Genomic DNA, 15,770 nt, shown 5'->3' on the forward strand with positions numbered 1-15,770 from the left:
CGCCTTGGAAGGGGAGCGGGACGTAGGAGAATTCCACAGACAGAGGCCTGGGTGTGAGTCTTTGAAGGACCAGGCAGGGAGGAGCAGTGACTCTTAGAGGATTTTCTCCAGGTGGAGAGGGGGCAGGGACCAGCAAATGAGATCCTCCTCACTATCACATCATTTCAGGGTAGGCTGTAGCCCATGACATGGCTTATGTGTGCACTTGATTTTACTGTGTATGTCATCTTCAAGAATATTTATGAATTTTGCCACTGGGACGTGTCGAGGTATAATGGTGAAATGCTCCCCTGGGAATATACCTTGGCCAGACAACCTTTTGCTTATCCCTGTTCTTTGTTAACTATTTATAAGGCACTCCCTTTGAATTTCTGAAACTTTTTCCCAATGTTAAAAAAAGTTTATAAACAGCTTTGTAAATATTTTGAAATTATCTTCATCAAGGACTTTATCAAAATGAGGACTCAAACAAGACCCAGTGGGAATGGAAAAATCAGAGTTATGGGAGAAGAGTTAAATAAACTCTTTGTTTTCTTACTAGGCTCAGGAGGGAGGGACAGCAGATCTTAGCGGGGCTCCCCCAGGGTGGTCCCTCCGGACTTCCTGATGCAGCGGGGGCAGGGAGCTGCAGAGCGCATCCGCGGTGCATGGTAAACACTAATGCCCTCTGGCTCAGCACCTCTGCATCTCACGGTACACCGGGGCCCATGACATGGCTCACGTGTGCCCTTGATGACTGTACTTCCACGACATTTGTGGAAGGGGCACTTTTTCAGGTATGATGGTAGAACGCCCCACCGGGAACACACCTTAGCTTATCCCTGCCCTTTGTTAACTATTTCTTAGGCTCGCCCTTTGAGTTTCTAAAACCTCTTCGCTATGTTAAATAGCTTGTAAAATGTTTTTAAAGTATCTTCATCAAAGGCTTTATAAAAATAAGTTTAAATAAGCTATATAGCCTCTAATTTTAGCTTGTTGCTCAAACATATTTACCTCCCCCAAAGGAACAGTTGATTTTATATTTTAGACACGAAAGTACATTTGTGCTTTAAGTGCTCCATGATGCTTCTCTTTATTATATGTCCTGTCACTTAACAGGTAGGTGCCTTTAGTCATGACCATTGCCTTATAAATAATGAGATTTTCTTTTAAAAAGCTGTATAGTACGGTTTTTTTTTTTTTTGCGGTACGCGGGCTTCTCACTGTTGTGGCCTCTCCCGTTGCGGAGCACAGGCTCTGGACGCACAGGCCCAGTGGCCATGGCTCACAGGCCCAGCCACTCCGCGGCATGTGGGATTTTCCCAGACCGGGACACGAACCCGTGTCCCCTGCATCGGCAGGCGGACTCTCAACCACGGCGCCACCAGGGAAGCCTAGGTTGGGTTTGTTTTAAATTAATGTAATCAGCAGGGTTTAAAAATTTATTCAATCCTTAAAATCTTTTAAGCAAAGGTTGAAATTTAAACACTCTAGTAATAAATGTCACGGAATCCATTACCTATTGTGTAGCTCCAGGCACACCTGCTAAGAGAGAGCTTACTAATTTTGCTGAAACCCATTACTGCAATCAAGTGGGAAGCAGTAATTGTCATCAGCCGGTTAGAGAAGAAATTTAAGCTTGCCAACCCAGTGCCCTCCTAGAAGCTATGTTTGGAATGTCTGAAGAGGCAACACGCGGTGTAAATAATACTTTTATGCTTTACATCACACTGTTAAGAGTGTGGAAGCTGCCATTTACATGGTTTGCGGGAAAGCAAGGAGTGTTTGGCTGTGAGCAGTGAGAAAAGCTGTTTTCCTGCTCCGTGGATATAGAAAAGTCCTGTACTCCGGTGGAGAAATGCATTACCTGTATTTGCAGACTTAGACGCCCCTTTGTGAATATAGAAATAGGACGTAAGCATTTAGCTAGTAACGATCCCATGCCAATTTCCCTTTCAGGGGACTGAGGAGCAGAGATTTTACATAGATCCAAGATAAGAAAAAAGTAGTAAGTGAGGCAAAGATTTTTTTCTCACGTGTCATGTTTAAAAAGGTGTCAGTTGCTCCCGTGAGGCTGAAAATGTCTTCCTTTCAGTCTCTCTCTGGAATGCCAAACCATAGCTGTTGTCTCTGCTGGAGAGCCGTTAGTCACAGCACCTCGGAAACGTGGCCCTTTCACTGTCACGTACTCACACGTAGGGCCATATGTGGCCCTTGTTCAAGTTCCTGGTAGATGGGACTTTACCTCTTGGTGCTCGCTGCAAACACGAGGCTCTTTCTGTGCTCAGCAGGCTCAGGCTCCTCTAGTCTTGAGTTCCACAGTTAAGTGAGGCTGGATCCAGAAAGGACTCCGTGGGAAGCCGCAAAGATGATTAAAGGGATGGCAAGTTAGAGTCATGGGCCAGAGTTAAGGGAACTCTCATTTTTTTCGCCTGGTGGATGATTTGATGGTGATTCTCCAGCATGTGGAAGAGGCCCACTTGCAGAAAGGGATCTATGTCCAGAACTGAACAAAAGATATGTACGTATCAGATCTGTTGGATGGGTTCTTTAGGGATAAAGAGGTTTATTCCTGGGAGAGCTGTTTGTTAATGATTGGGATAGGCCATGGAGAACAGTGGTGTCATCTGCTTCTTTCTGCTGGGGATGAAAAAATACATGCAGAGGGACTTCTCCATGCCTTATAAACTATAGCTTGTCAGAAAATCATCTGCTTTTTCTTCTAAATAGTTTTTACTTTTTTACCACATCACCTTTGTACTGACCACCACTATAGTTGCTTCTAATTTTCCATTTTAACCTTTCTTGTCAATTACGTCTGTTTTATGGAAGCATGTTTTTAACCTTTGATGTCTGGCATCTGCCTAAGCTTTTTTAAAATTAAAAAAGATTTTTTAAATTTTGATTTTCTTACTGAAGTGGAGTGGATTTACAATGTGTTAATTTCTGCTGTACAGCAAAGTGATTCAGTTATGCATATAGATTACATTCATTCTTTTTTATTCTTTTCCGTTATGGTTTATCACAGGAGATTGAATATAGTTCCCTGTGCTATACAGTAGGACTGTGTTGTTTATCTATGGAAGCATTATTTTTTCTTTCTTTTTAAAAATTAATTTATTTTTGGCTGTGTTGGGTCTTCGTTGCTGCACGCGGGCTTTCTCTGGTTGCGATGAGTGGGGGCTACTCTTCGTTGCAGGGCGCTGGCTTCTCATTGCAGTGGCTTCTCTCGTTGTGGAGCACAGGCTCTAGGCATGCAGGCTCTGTAGTTGTGGCTCTCAGGCTCTAGAGTGCACACTCAGTTTTTGTGGCTCACAGGCCTACTTGCTCCGCAGCATGTGGGATCTTCCCGGACCAGGGCTCGAACCCTTGTCCCCTTCATTGGCAGGTAGATTCTTAACCACTGCGCCTCCAGGGAAGTCCCTATGGAAGCATTTTGAACGAACAGGATGATAACGTACTACCCCTCTAAAAACATGGTTAGAGTTTCTCAACCTTAACGCCATTAACATTGGGGCTGGATCATTCTTTGTTGAGAGGGGCTGTCCTGTGCACTGTAGGATCATCCCTGGTCTCTACCCACTAGATGTCAGTAGCAACCCCATCCCCCCAGTTATGAGACCCCAAAATGTCTCTGGATATTGCCAAGTGTACCCTGAGGGTGGAGGCAGAATTACTCCCAGTTGAGAACCATTGCTCTAAAGCCATTGTAATCACTTACTGGATATGTGATTATTTCCAGTCTTTTAAAATTTCTTGGCCTATCATAGTTTGTGGAATTCATTTTATCAACACTTTACTCATTACCTTCCCTGCACCTGGCCTTATGATCGTTCTGCTGCTAGCAAGTGGAATGTCAGGTTGAATGACCTTAACAGGCACTCGTAAAAGGTACATCATTTTTCAGGAGCTGCAGCCACTGATGGTAGTTGTGGTAGAATAGAACGGCAGACCCCCAATACTAACAACAATTTAAAAAAGTTTAGGGGCTAACAAAAGTTTAGATGTAACAAAATGATCTTTACAACAAAAATGAAGTTTATTACATTTTTTAAAGTAAAAGTAATACTCAGAATGTTGGGGAAATCAGAAGCAAAAGAGAAAATTAACAAGGTGCCCACATTTTCAACACCGTAGAAGGCTCTGGTTAATATTTAGCGCTTTTCTTATCTTTTAGGCCTTTTACACATGTAATGTTGGGCTATCTTTTTTTTTTTTTTTTTTGGCTTCTTTTCTAACACAGGTTCCCATGAGTCCCTGGGGTCTGGGAGCCTATACTCTCATAGCACTGGATCATGTGCTGGGTGAGGGCTTGGTTTACCCTTTCGTACAGGCAATATTTCGTGTAGCCTCCACCATGTGCTGGTGCTGTCCCGGGAGCTGGGAGCACAGCAATGACAGCAGCCAGGCTCTGCCCTCTGTGAACTTTCATGCTGGAGTTTGTTGCAGGCATTTTGGTGACAGATGATTTCTTGTCCATAGTGGGAGTAGATGGTTCCCCCAGTAGAGAGATGAGGAGAGCTTTCTTGCTGATTCTTCCATTCACCAGCTTTTGGCTGTGCGTCGTACCTCCACGCCCAAAGTTCAATCAAGGCTTTAAGATAGGTCTTAAGATAGGTCTTTAAGATAGGTCTTAGTGGCCTCACAGAGAGCCCTTCTGGAGAGAGCCACAGCTGCTACTCTTGGAGTACCAAGGAGCGCTGCTCAGGTCTCCGGCTCTGACCCCAGCTGTTGCCTTTGATTCTTGTTTGGCAGTGGATAGCTCAGGGCTTTCCTTCCTAATGCCTCCTTTGTAAGATAGGCTTTGTTCTACGTGACAGGCAGAGCCAAGGACACCGACGTTCAGTAGACCTACCCACTCGTTCATCCACTTGTTGGTTGACTGACGCATGTGTGCACTTGGCAAATACCTGTCTTGTGTCTGCTGTATTCTCGGCATTGTGCAGGCACTGGGATTGCAGTGCTGATCAAGAATTCACGGAGCTAGGTGCTGTTCGCATCAGGGCTTCTAACTCAATCGGTAGATTCAGAGGCAATAGAAGCTTGTTATTCATTTCACCAAGTGAATTGACAGTTGGCTAGGTTGTGTTTGGTTTTATGAGGGGGCTCAGCAAATCCATGTGATCAGTTCTTGATGGGGTTTTGTGGCTTGATCCAATCCTGATGTTCAACTGGATTGTTGAAATAGATGGGATTCCTGTTGCATGGGACTTTTAGAGAATCAGTCGGTCTATGAAAATGGGCGATAAGTGTGTGTTGACTGTTTGCCGCCCACCTTAGCATTTCAGGACAGAGCCATCTCGATTTAGGAGAGAAATGCAGTGTGTACTGTGTGGCACCTACGGCTGAAAGCATGTTGTGCATCAGTGTCATCTGGTATTTGTGGTTGAATTGTACGCCATCTGCTGTAACTCGATTGAACCTGACCCACATACTGTGCAGGCATTTGCCCAGCGGGCCCTCTGTTCCCCTTTTAAACAGAGACCCTTTTTCAAACTCAGTCTGACCCCGAATGCTGCCAGTTTTCCATTAGAGTACTCTGTTGCAATAAATAGCTTTAGAGCCAGCAGTTAGAATTTTATTTTTCAAAGAACAATATAGGTGAATAGTAGTCTTTGAGAAGGCAAAAAAAAAAAAAAAAGTATTATAGAAAGCAGGATCCATTTTAAGGCAAGCTTTGCTGTACATTTTCCCTAACCTTTTCCCATGAAGCAAAAGAAAGATTAAAATTCCAACAGAAGGAAAATCGCCTTGGAGAAATATCTTGAGACCGATGGATTTATTTCATGTGTGACTTAAAATAGCCTAGGTTTCTAGTACCGCATAAAGCTGTATTTCTAATGAGTTCCTGTTACCCTACTTTTCTTCAGCTTTCTTTCACGTGGGCCTGCCTACAGCTAGAAATAGGCTAATTGTTACCATAACAGTTTTACTATCTTTCTTTGAGAAATCCACCAAATGGCCCATATTTAAGAGAGGAGATCCAAGGGGTGGGAGGAATGCAGCTTTTCTAGGGTTATTTCTCTGGTCCCAAGGGTCATAGTTAGACTGACCTGTGTTTCTGGGCTGTGAGCCTAGGATGGTCCTCTTGGTTTCTTGTTCCTTTCAGGATTTATAATGCCATCTGGGCCAGTTATACGTTAGTTTTTAAAAAAAAAAAAAAAACCAAACCATGTATTAAGGTCATCGGGCAGCTAAGTGAGGTTTCTTTTCACGTCAAACCTCAGCCCCTGATGAGGTGAAGGTGTGTCAGGAAAGCAAGGGTGGCAGGCTCTGGGCCAGCTGGGCGCCCTGGCCTCCAGGCAGAAGCAGTGCATTTCGCTAAAGGAAGTAGCCTGGTCAGGCCCGCGTTGCAAGACTTTGGCAGTGAACGATCAGGTCACAGCAGGGGGGTCTCGCGCAGCATTAGCTTGAGAGAGAGAGATGCCAGTTTCACAGATGTTTGGCTGAAGCTCCTCGTTAAGAATGTAGAGTCTGCCTTCCGCGCCCCTCCTCTGTGGGATTCTAGGCTGCTGGGGGAGGGAAGTCGCGTGTTGCTGTGGGATGGGGTGGGGGAAGGGACTCCGCAAGGGAGTCTCCTGAGGCTCACCGTCCTGCTCGCCCATTGCGGAGAACGCCAGAGGCAGGAGGGCATCGTGAGCGACTCGGTCATGTACTTCACCGAGGAGCCCCCAGAGCTGCCAGCCAACAGCCCGCAGCCCCTGAAGCTGCGGCGCCTCCTGAACCTCAGCCCTTTCACCGTCACGGACCACACCCCCATGGAGACGGTGGTGGACATCTTCCGGAAGCTGGGGCTCCGCCAGTGCCTGGTGACGCGGAGCGGGTGAGTGGCGGGACCCTGGGGGGAACAAGATGAAGGGGACGCGGGCTCAGCCCTTGAGGGACTGGCGGGGACCGGGGCAGGGGGGTGGGTGGCAGTGCTCGGAAGAGATGTCCGTAGGTGAGCCCAGGAGGAGGAGTTGCCAGCGAGCTTGGGACTCAGGCTTCCAGGTGCGGCTGCTGTCTCTGCCCTGAGATTGAAGGTGGAGTCCGAGGGGAGGAGCCCACGGGGAGGGGCTTTGGCTGCTTTTCCAGTGCCCTGGTTCTGGCGCCAGAAGACGTTCAGACTCTGAACTGGGATACCCGTCTTCCAAGTCATGGCTTTCTGCAGAAACGAGCAACGAAAATCTCAGGGCTAATGAAAGAAATGGGGTTAGACGCACAACGTTCAAACACTTGGCTGACACACACAAGATGCAACCCTAATAAAAGAAATGGCACAGTTATACACATTTAATGGATAAGAAATACATAAATATTATAATAAATATGTTATTCTTTACATTAAGGAAGACCTGACAATTTTTGTAGAAGTAGGCATCAAAGCGCTGAGTTACTGTGATTTACTGTGAAGAGAGGTATGGCTCTTAGCATATACATGAGCTGAGGTAGCTTACAGATGTATTATGTGAACAGGTGTGTGTTTTGCATATTTTTGTGCCACTGGGCTCAGACGGGTGTCGTTATATGCATTCAGAAATCACATAAGCAAATGGTAAATTTATATTATGATTAAATTTTCTGTTAATTTTGTTAATTTTAGTTGTGCAGATTCACATTTTCAAAACAAATGTTATCTGTGAACTAAGAGTTGTGATGACTCCATGGCATTTTATAACCCAATAAACTTTTTATTTGTTTTAATCACATGTTATGAAAATAACAATGAAAATCTTGAGCAGCAGATTGAAAGATTATAACATTTTGAGAAGTATAGCAAACTGAGGGTCATTCTTTTGGATTACAGTCATGACTAAATTTGGGTAGGAGAATGGATTGGCTCTGTCAATGTAGCCTGAAATCTGGGGTTGTCTGCCTATATTCTATTTCCATAGGCTGGAGATAGGAGGTTGGTAAGTGTTGTGGGATATTGGCACTGTGTATCGTTTAGGCCTTTATAGAATTCATAGTCTTAACTATCCAATGTAGTTTAGTTTCCAGAACCAGCTCACTTGGTTTAACCCAGTGTTCTCAACAGAGGTGTTCTTGTCCCCTGTGGCAATGTCTGTTGTGTGGCTCTACTGACATATCTAGTACATAGAGGTCAGGGATGCTGCTAAACATATGATCAATGAACAGGGCAGCCCCCAAAGACAAAGAATTATATTATCATGTGCCCAAACTCAATAATGCTCAGGATGAGAAACCTTGCACTGGCTGTCCGTGAATAGCCAAATGAGCAATTTTTATTCATTTGACTTCCTTCCTGCTGTTCTGGCAACTAGGACATAGGGCTTTGCAAGGGATACATTTGCATATTGACCAGAGAATTGGTAGCTGGCAAGATGTATCCTCCTTAGCTTTGATTGTAGCTGAGGGTAAGGAGAGTGTCTTGCACACGGTGAGGGTAATCAGTAGGGAAGAATAAGTGTTTGAGTCTAGAGATCATTTCTGCTGGTGGTTTTTAAAGGCACTTAGTGTTTCTCAAACTTGAGTGGGCATCAGAATCCCCTGGAGGATTAAACTTCCAGGTTAAATGCAGGGTGCCAGGTCCCCATTGCAGTTACTGATTCCTACGATCTGGGAGAGATGTGTATTTCTAACCAGCTCCCAGATGCTGCTGCAGTTTGCACCTACTCTGCAAACTGCTGAAGCCCATTAATGTACTTGAAATTCCAGGACTCAGCATAAATATCACTGTGATCACCTGTGTCATTTCAAGTGTGTAGCAGTTTCTTTTTTCCTTTAAAATAATAATCCAACGTCAGTTATCATTAGAATTTTCCAGTTCTGGCAGGAAATTCTTCCCTTAACTCCCGGTCACACCTCAAGAAGCTCCATGAGGTTTTCTGAAGAAGATCTGGGTGCTGAAATTTGCTCTGAATGTTCTGCAAGAAAGCAAAAATCTCTCTCTCTCCCCTCTCTCTCTCTCTCTGTCTCTCAATATTTTAAACAAACACAGATGCTGATACATTAGTGCTGGCAAGAGATCCTTGTTTGCAGGGCATTTCATCTCCTTGAGCTTTTCTCCTCCTAACACCAAACCCAGGGTCTTTTAGATTTTCTTCTGTGTTATTTTCTAGGAATTTTATAATTTTGTGTTTTATATTTAGATCTGTGATTCAATTTGCATTAATTTTTGTGGCAGGTATAAGGGCTGTATCTACATTCTTTTTTTTTTTTTTTTTTAGGCATGTAGGTGTCCAGTTGTTTCAGCACCATTTGTTGAACACACTATTTTTATTCATTGTATTGATTTTGCTTCTTTGTCAAAGATCAGGGTGTATTTCTGGACTCTCTGTTCCATATATCTGTTTCTATTCTATCTCTTTTTTTTCACCAATACCACACAGTGTTGATTACTGTAGCTTTGTAGTTAACATTGAAGTTAGATAGTGTCATTCTTCTTAATTTAATCTTCTGCATTATTGTGTTGGCTGTTCTGGGTGTGTTTCCTCTCCATTTAAATGTTAGAATCAGTTTGTTGATATCCACAAAATAAGTTGCTGAGATTTTTATTGGGATTGCCTTAGATTAAGTTGGGAAGAACAGGCATCTTGACAATATTGAGCCTTTCTATTCAGTATGGAGTATCCCTCCACTTATTTAGTTTTTCTTTGATTTGTACATCAGAGTTTTATAGTTCTCCTCACGAGGATCTTGCACATATTTTGTTAGGTTTATGCCTAAGTATTTAATTTGGGGGGTTCTAATGTAAATGGTATTGGATTTTAAATTTCAAATTCCACTTGTTCTTACTGCTATATACAAAAGCAATTTACTTTGGTATATTAACTTGTTGCTGCAACCTTGCTATACTTGCTTATTAGTTCCAGGAGGTTTTTTTTTCTTTTCGGTTCTTTAATATTTTCTACTTGGATGAGCATGTCATCTGTGAGGAAAGATGGTTTTATTTATTCTTTCCTTATGTATATGCTTTTATATCCTTTTGTTGTGTTGTTACATTAGCTAGGAAGTCCAGCACAATGTTGAAAAGCACTGCTAATAAGCGATTTTCATGTTTTATTCCTGATCTTAGTGGGAAAGCTTTGAGATTCTCACAGTTAAGTATGACGTTAGATCTTCCTTATCTAATTGAGGAAGTTCCTCTCTATTCTTAATCTACTGAGACTTTTTATTATGAAAGAATGTTAGATTTTTTTCAAATATTTTTACTGCATCTATTGATATGATCATGTGATTTTTCTGCTTTAACCTGTTGGTGTGATGGATTACATTAATTGATTTTCAAACATTGAAGCAACTTTGTATACCTGAGATAAATCTCACTTGGTTACGGTGTATAATTCTTCTTATACATTGTAGAATTTGACTTGCTAATGTTTTGTTGAAGATCTTTGTTTATGAGAATTATTAGGATATCTTTTGTAGATATCTTTCATGTGATGTCTTTGGTTTTGGTATTAGTGCAATGTTGGCCACATAAAATGAGTTCAAATATATTACTTCTGCTTCTATTCTCTGAGAGACATTATAGAGCATTAGTATAATTTCTTCCTTAAATGTTTGGTGGAATTTACCAGTGATCTCATCTGGGCCCACTACTTCCTGGTTTGGAAGATTATTAATTAGCGATTCAATTTTTAAAATAGATATAGGCCTGTTCATGTTGTTTGTATTCCTGTTGTGTGCATAAACATTCTAGTTTTCAGCAATTGGTCCGTTTCTTCTAAGTTTTCAAATTGATGGGAATAGAATTGTTCAAGTGCTGCTTTACTATCCTTTTAATGCCCCTGTGATCTTTAGTGAAGAGTTCCCTCTTTTGTTTCTGATATTTGTTATTTTTGTCTTTTCTCTTCTTTTGTTAGTTAGCCTGGTTAGAGTCTTATTAATTTTACTGATCTTTATTTTTTAAAAAAACAGGATTTTGGTTTCACTGATTTTCTGTCTTGAGTTCTTGTTTTCATTTTCTTTGATTTCTGCTCTACTATTATTTTTCTGCTTTCTTTGGATTTAATTTGCTCTTTTTCTAGTTTTTTAAGATGGAAACATAGATGATTGATTTTAGATTGTTCTTCTCTTCTAATACTATAAATTCCCCTCTAAGTGCTGCTTTTGTTATATTCCATAAAGGGTATTTTGATAAGTTGTGTTTTAATTTTCACTTAATTCAAAATATTTTTAGTTTCCCTTGAGACTTCTCTATTGATCCATGCTGTTTTATCTCCCAAGTATTTTGAGATTTTCCAGCTGTCTTTCTGTTGTTGATTTCTAGTTAAATTCCATTGTGGTGAGAGCAGACCTTTGTATGATTTCTGTTTTTTAAAATTTGTTAAGGTGTGTTTTATGTCCCAGAATGTGGTGTGTGTGTGCACTTCTGTGTGTGTGTGTGTGTGTGTGTGTGTGTGTGTGCGCGCGCGCGTGTGCGTGTGTGATGAATCTTCCACATAAACTTGAGAAGAGTGTGTATTTTGCTGTTTTGGGGCGGGGTAGTATATAGATGTCAGTTATGTCCAGTTGAATGATGATGTAGTTGAGTTCAGCTATGTCCTTACTGATTTTTAGCGTGTTGGATATGTCCATTTCTGTTAGGGGTGTGTTGAAATCTACACTTATGACAGTAGAGTCATCTATTTCTCCTTTCAGTTCTGTCAGTTTTTGACTCACACAGTTTAACGCTTTTATTAAGCATGGCTTATATTCTTGGTTATATATCTGGTATTTATAATACATTGAATTTTCTTGAACTGCTACCAAAAGGGGCTGGACATTCAAAAACTTGATTTAAATCAAATTGGACATTTCATATAATTAATGGGCCTGCTGGGTTTGATATGCCTCCATTTGAGTTGATGTGCAGTTTCTTATGGTGATAACTGCTATTAAAATTATTGTTACAATTATAAACATTACAGTTACTGTACATAATTATTATTACAGACCAGGGTATAATTTACACACAAATAGAAGACAGCTTCTGTGTTCATATTCCCTAGTGTAGTCCTTACCAGCTTAATATACAGATGTGACAGTTACAGAACCTCTGACAAGGGATTTTCAGGGCTGCTTTAGGCAAATGCCTGATCTTTTGATACTATTTCCAGCATGAAGATAAGGAAGCAAAAATTGAGTTTTATAGATATAGGAGATTTTTTTTTTTGGTGGAGGTTTAGAGTTTTGAGAGGATGTTATGATAGAGTTGTCATCTGTAAACATTAACAAGTCAATTTTTTCAAAGCATCATTGAGTAAAGCATCACTTAACTGAGAATCTACTTTGACTTAGAATTGGAGAAGGCTCAAAATAAGTTCAAACAAAAATAATGAAGTAAAGGATCTTGTTCTCTACTGAAGAACATGGATATAATCCAATTAAAGAGGCATTACTCAAGACAGACTTATTAGAGGGAAGCATTCTGGCCTAGGCTTTTAGGTAGAAAATAGGAAACAAAAAGAGTTTTAACCTGAGGGATGTCTACTGTTGGTGATTGTCAATAGTAGTGTCCCTTTCCATGGGCAATAACACCTTTAGGTGGATCAAACTGTTTAAACCCACTGTATTTTCTGAGACCACACTTTCTAATTGGTGTATTATAGGTGCAGGCTGCTAGCCTTACAGCTATTTCTTTTTCATTTTGAAAGGACAGTGAAAATCCTAACAGTCACAGATGATAATTTCTAAAATCCTCCATCTACTCTCCCCTTGCCCTTAATTCTTTCAATTATACTTTCTGAGAGAGAAGTTAGGAAGAGACTTTTTCATTTGTGCCTTGTTCTTGTCATCATATTCTAGCATCTGAGTGCTGAGTGAGACTTTATGAATCAATCACATGGGTGATATATTATTAATTTTCAGGTGCTTCTGTAACAAATTGTCATAAACTTTGTACATAAACAACAGAAATTTATTCTCTCAGAATTCTGGAGGCCATGGTCTAAAAGCAAGCAGGCTGCTCTAAAGGAAAATATGTTTTTTGCCTCTTCCTGCTTCTAGCTGCTGTAGGTATTCCTGAACATGTGGATACCTCACTCTAGTCTCTACCTTTGTGGTCACATGTATCCTCCTCTGTGTATCATGTAGTGGGTCATGGGTCATTGTGGACCATTACAAGATTAAGAAGGAATGTTATTTTTTAGGGAATTGTCTTGTTGGTGCTAGAAGGATGTCGCTTTTTATGGTTGAGCAGGTATTTCTGCTTGGGGAGGTGCATAATGCAGACACACAATGCGCAGTAGAGGGGAGAAAGGATACCAAAGGGCAGAAAAATTTTTTTATGTTTAAATTTTTCTTATCTTTCCATAAAATATGAATTTTATTTTACAATTTCTCCCTTTTGGTTATAAATCTTTTGATAGAAAGCATTAGGTAATCAAATATTTGGTCCCTTGATGCCAGGGTGGTTGCTTACTTGCTCTGGGTTTCTCATATTCCTTGATGCTGGGTCCTAATAGCCTGGTTTTCTCCTTTTTTTTTGGTTTTACTGGCAGAATGTCTGGCAAGGACTTAGAGTCAATTCTACGTTGTCCAAATAAGACTTAAGCCAATTTTCCATTTATGTGCACTGTATATGACCATTATTTTATAGACAACTATAGGTATGATTTATACTTTCAAGTCATTTAGATATCATTATCTTAGTACAAGTAGGTGACACACAATGTGAAAGGCAAGAAACTATCAGCTTATAAGTTCCACAAGCTACACTTAAAATTGCCAATAAGATGAACAATGTCATTAGCAAAGATTTAAGCCCAAATCCTCCTGAACTAAACCATGTTCCTCGTATTCACCCTAAACCGGGAAAAAGATTGTTCAGAGTGGAAATTTGACTCTTCATATGTCATAAGATGAGTTAACAAATATCATGGTCAAATGATCATACTGTGGGAAGAGTGATAGAAACCAGTATGCTCATATTAAAGACAGATTGACCGGAGCTGTTTCCAAGGCTACTTGTAGGTGACCTTGGGCCCAAGGGGTACTAACTGTGCGTCTTTCTAACCAAGTTGGGGAGAGTCAAGGCCATATACTTGTTCCATAAATACACTGGGTTCCATTAGGAGGTACCCAATATTTAACATCTAGTGAAAAGCAGTATTTATGGCCAGGTTCAGAACAGGTGTCATTGACTGGCTTAGTGATATTGGCTGTGAGCACTAGAGTTTCTTCTAAGATAAAATCCTGTAGGGCTAGCCAGGCTGAACACTGAAGAAGTGTAATCCACCAGGGTAGTCCAGAAGTGTTGGACATAGATAATTGGCCACAAATCCAGCAACTGGACTTATTTTTCACATTTGCAAATCATTGTGGCTAAGGAAGAAATAATACTTTTCATTCATAAGCAAAAGTACAGATAATTATCAAAGTAATTAATAGGCCTGTTAATAGTAATTAACAGGCCTGGTCTGGCATCTTGGCTCATCTTCAGGTGTCATCCTCTTCTGATCCTCGTCTGGTAGTGCTGGTCTCAGTTAGTTGAAGTTGAGTGTCAGAAATGGGAGTTGTAGTTCATCTGAGAGACCTGATATGGTTCCTTCCAACGTGGCTATAAAGAGTCCTTTATCTGATGTCATTTCCAGTATACGTAATCTCCTGGTTGCAGGTCATGGGACATCTGATTGTCATCCAAAGTTAGATTGCTGTGGTAAGCTTCAGACACAAACTTAGAGTGCCCTTTTAATAACTCAAGTAAACTTTACAATAATGACATAACAATAGGGAGCCTTCTGGGAAGTGAGTCTTAGGCAGTAAATACAGACCTCAGTTAACAAAAACTAGAATTTAATGTCCACTGAAACATAATCTTTTTTTTCTCTAAAATTACCATAATTTCTACCAAATGTAACCATATTCCACCTTATTTGTTTGCAAAATAAACCTGGTTAATTGACCACATAAGGTCTTTTAAATTGGATGTTCTGGCATTTTTCATTAGGAATCTCAGATTGAACTTTTAAAAAACCATCAAGATAAAGAATGTCATCCCAAGGGGGTGTCACAGATTCTGCATGCAATATCTGTAGATTTGGGTGTTAGGTTTCAGTGAATTCCTCTCTTCTCCAGGTCCCCAGAATACCTTAGGAGGCGGCCTTCCTTATTTACTTGATAAGTGCCTGGGAACCTAAGAGTTTCTAAATTCTGGAGGGATCAGAAAGAGTGAAAAGATAAATATTTCAATTCTACTTAAAAAGATATAATTTACCAAATTGCTGTAAATCATAATTATCTTAAGGGGGAAGGTTTCCTTATGCCTGGAAAACACATTAAAAACCAGTAGTATTTCAGACAGAATTTGCTCAGTTTTATCATTGATCTTTATCTGCCATTAATAGTTGTAAGAAGCCCACAGGTTTACCATTAGAATTCTTTAATCTCTTACCCAGTTCAGCAGTATGATCTGAAAGTTATCAGAAACCTGTACTTGTCAGAAAGCCCTTTCTGTGGATGCTCTTGAGGATGAAGCATTTTTTGCAAAAGTGTCAGAGTACAGCACTGTCTATGAATGATAAAAGACTTAAAAAGGCAAGGTTAAAGACCTAATTACAATGCAGTTGACAAACTTGGCTATTGCTGTGGCATACAACAGTTTGAGATAATAACTAGAATTATGATAGATAACATTTGCAAGGACATATCAGATATTCAGGAGTTTCATATAATTTCTAGATTATATATATTAATAATACTTACCTGTACAACTCAAGAATATAACCTAAGAAGTTTTATCACCATTTGTCAATGGTTCCCATGTAATAACATACCAAATAAACCTAATTAGTTTAATATTCCTCTCTCTGAGATGGAGAGAAAACAAATATTTGAGGTGTCCCAGGTTTAGCTAGAGGTCAAAT

At 40.5% G+C, this 15,770-nt stretch overlaps 1 protein-coding gene across 1 annotated transcript in view; it reads left to right on the forward strand.

Annotated features, from left to right (window-relative positions):
* The window catches only part of LOC117310594 (H(+)/Cl(-) exchange transporter 4-like), a 113,469-nt gene that overhangs the window by 45,835 nt on the left and 51,864 nt on the right, over nucleotides 1-15,770 (forward strand). The gene's annotated exons all lie outside the window — the stretch shown is intronic.

The sequence above is a fragment of the Tursiops truncatus genome (genome assembly GCF_011762595.2).
Source record: "Tursiops truncatus isolate mTurTru1 chromosome Y unlocalized genomic scaffold, mTurTru1.mat.Y SUPER_Y_unloc_1, whole genome shotgun sequence".
Lineage (NCBI taxonomy): Eukaryota > Metazoa > Chordata > Mammalia > Artiodactyla > Delphinidae > Tursiops > Tursiops truncatus.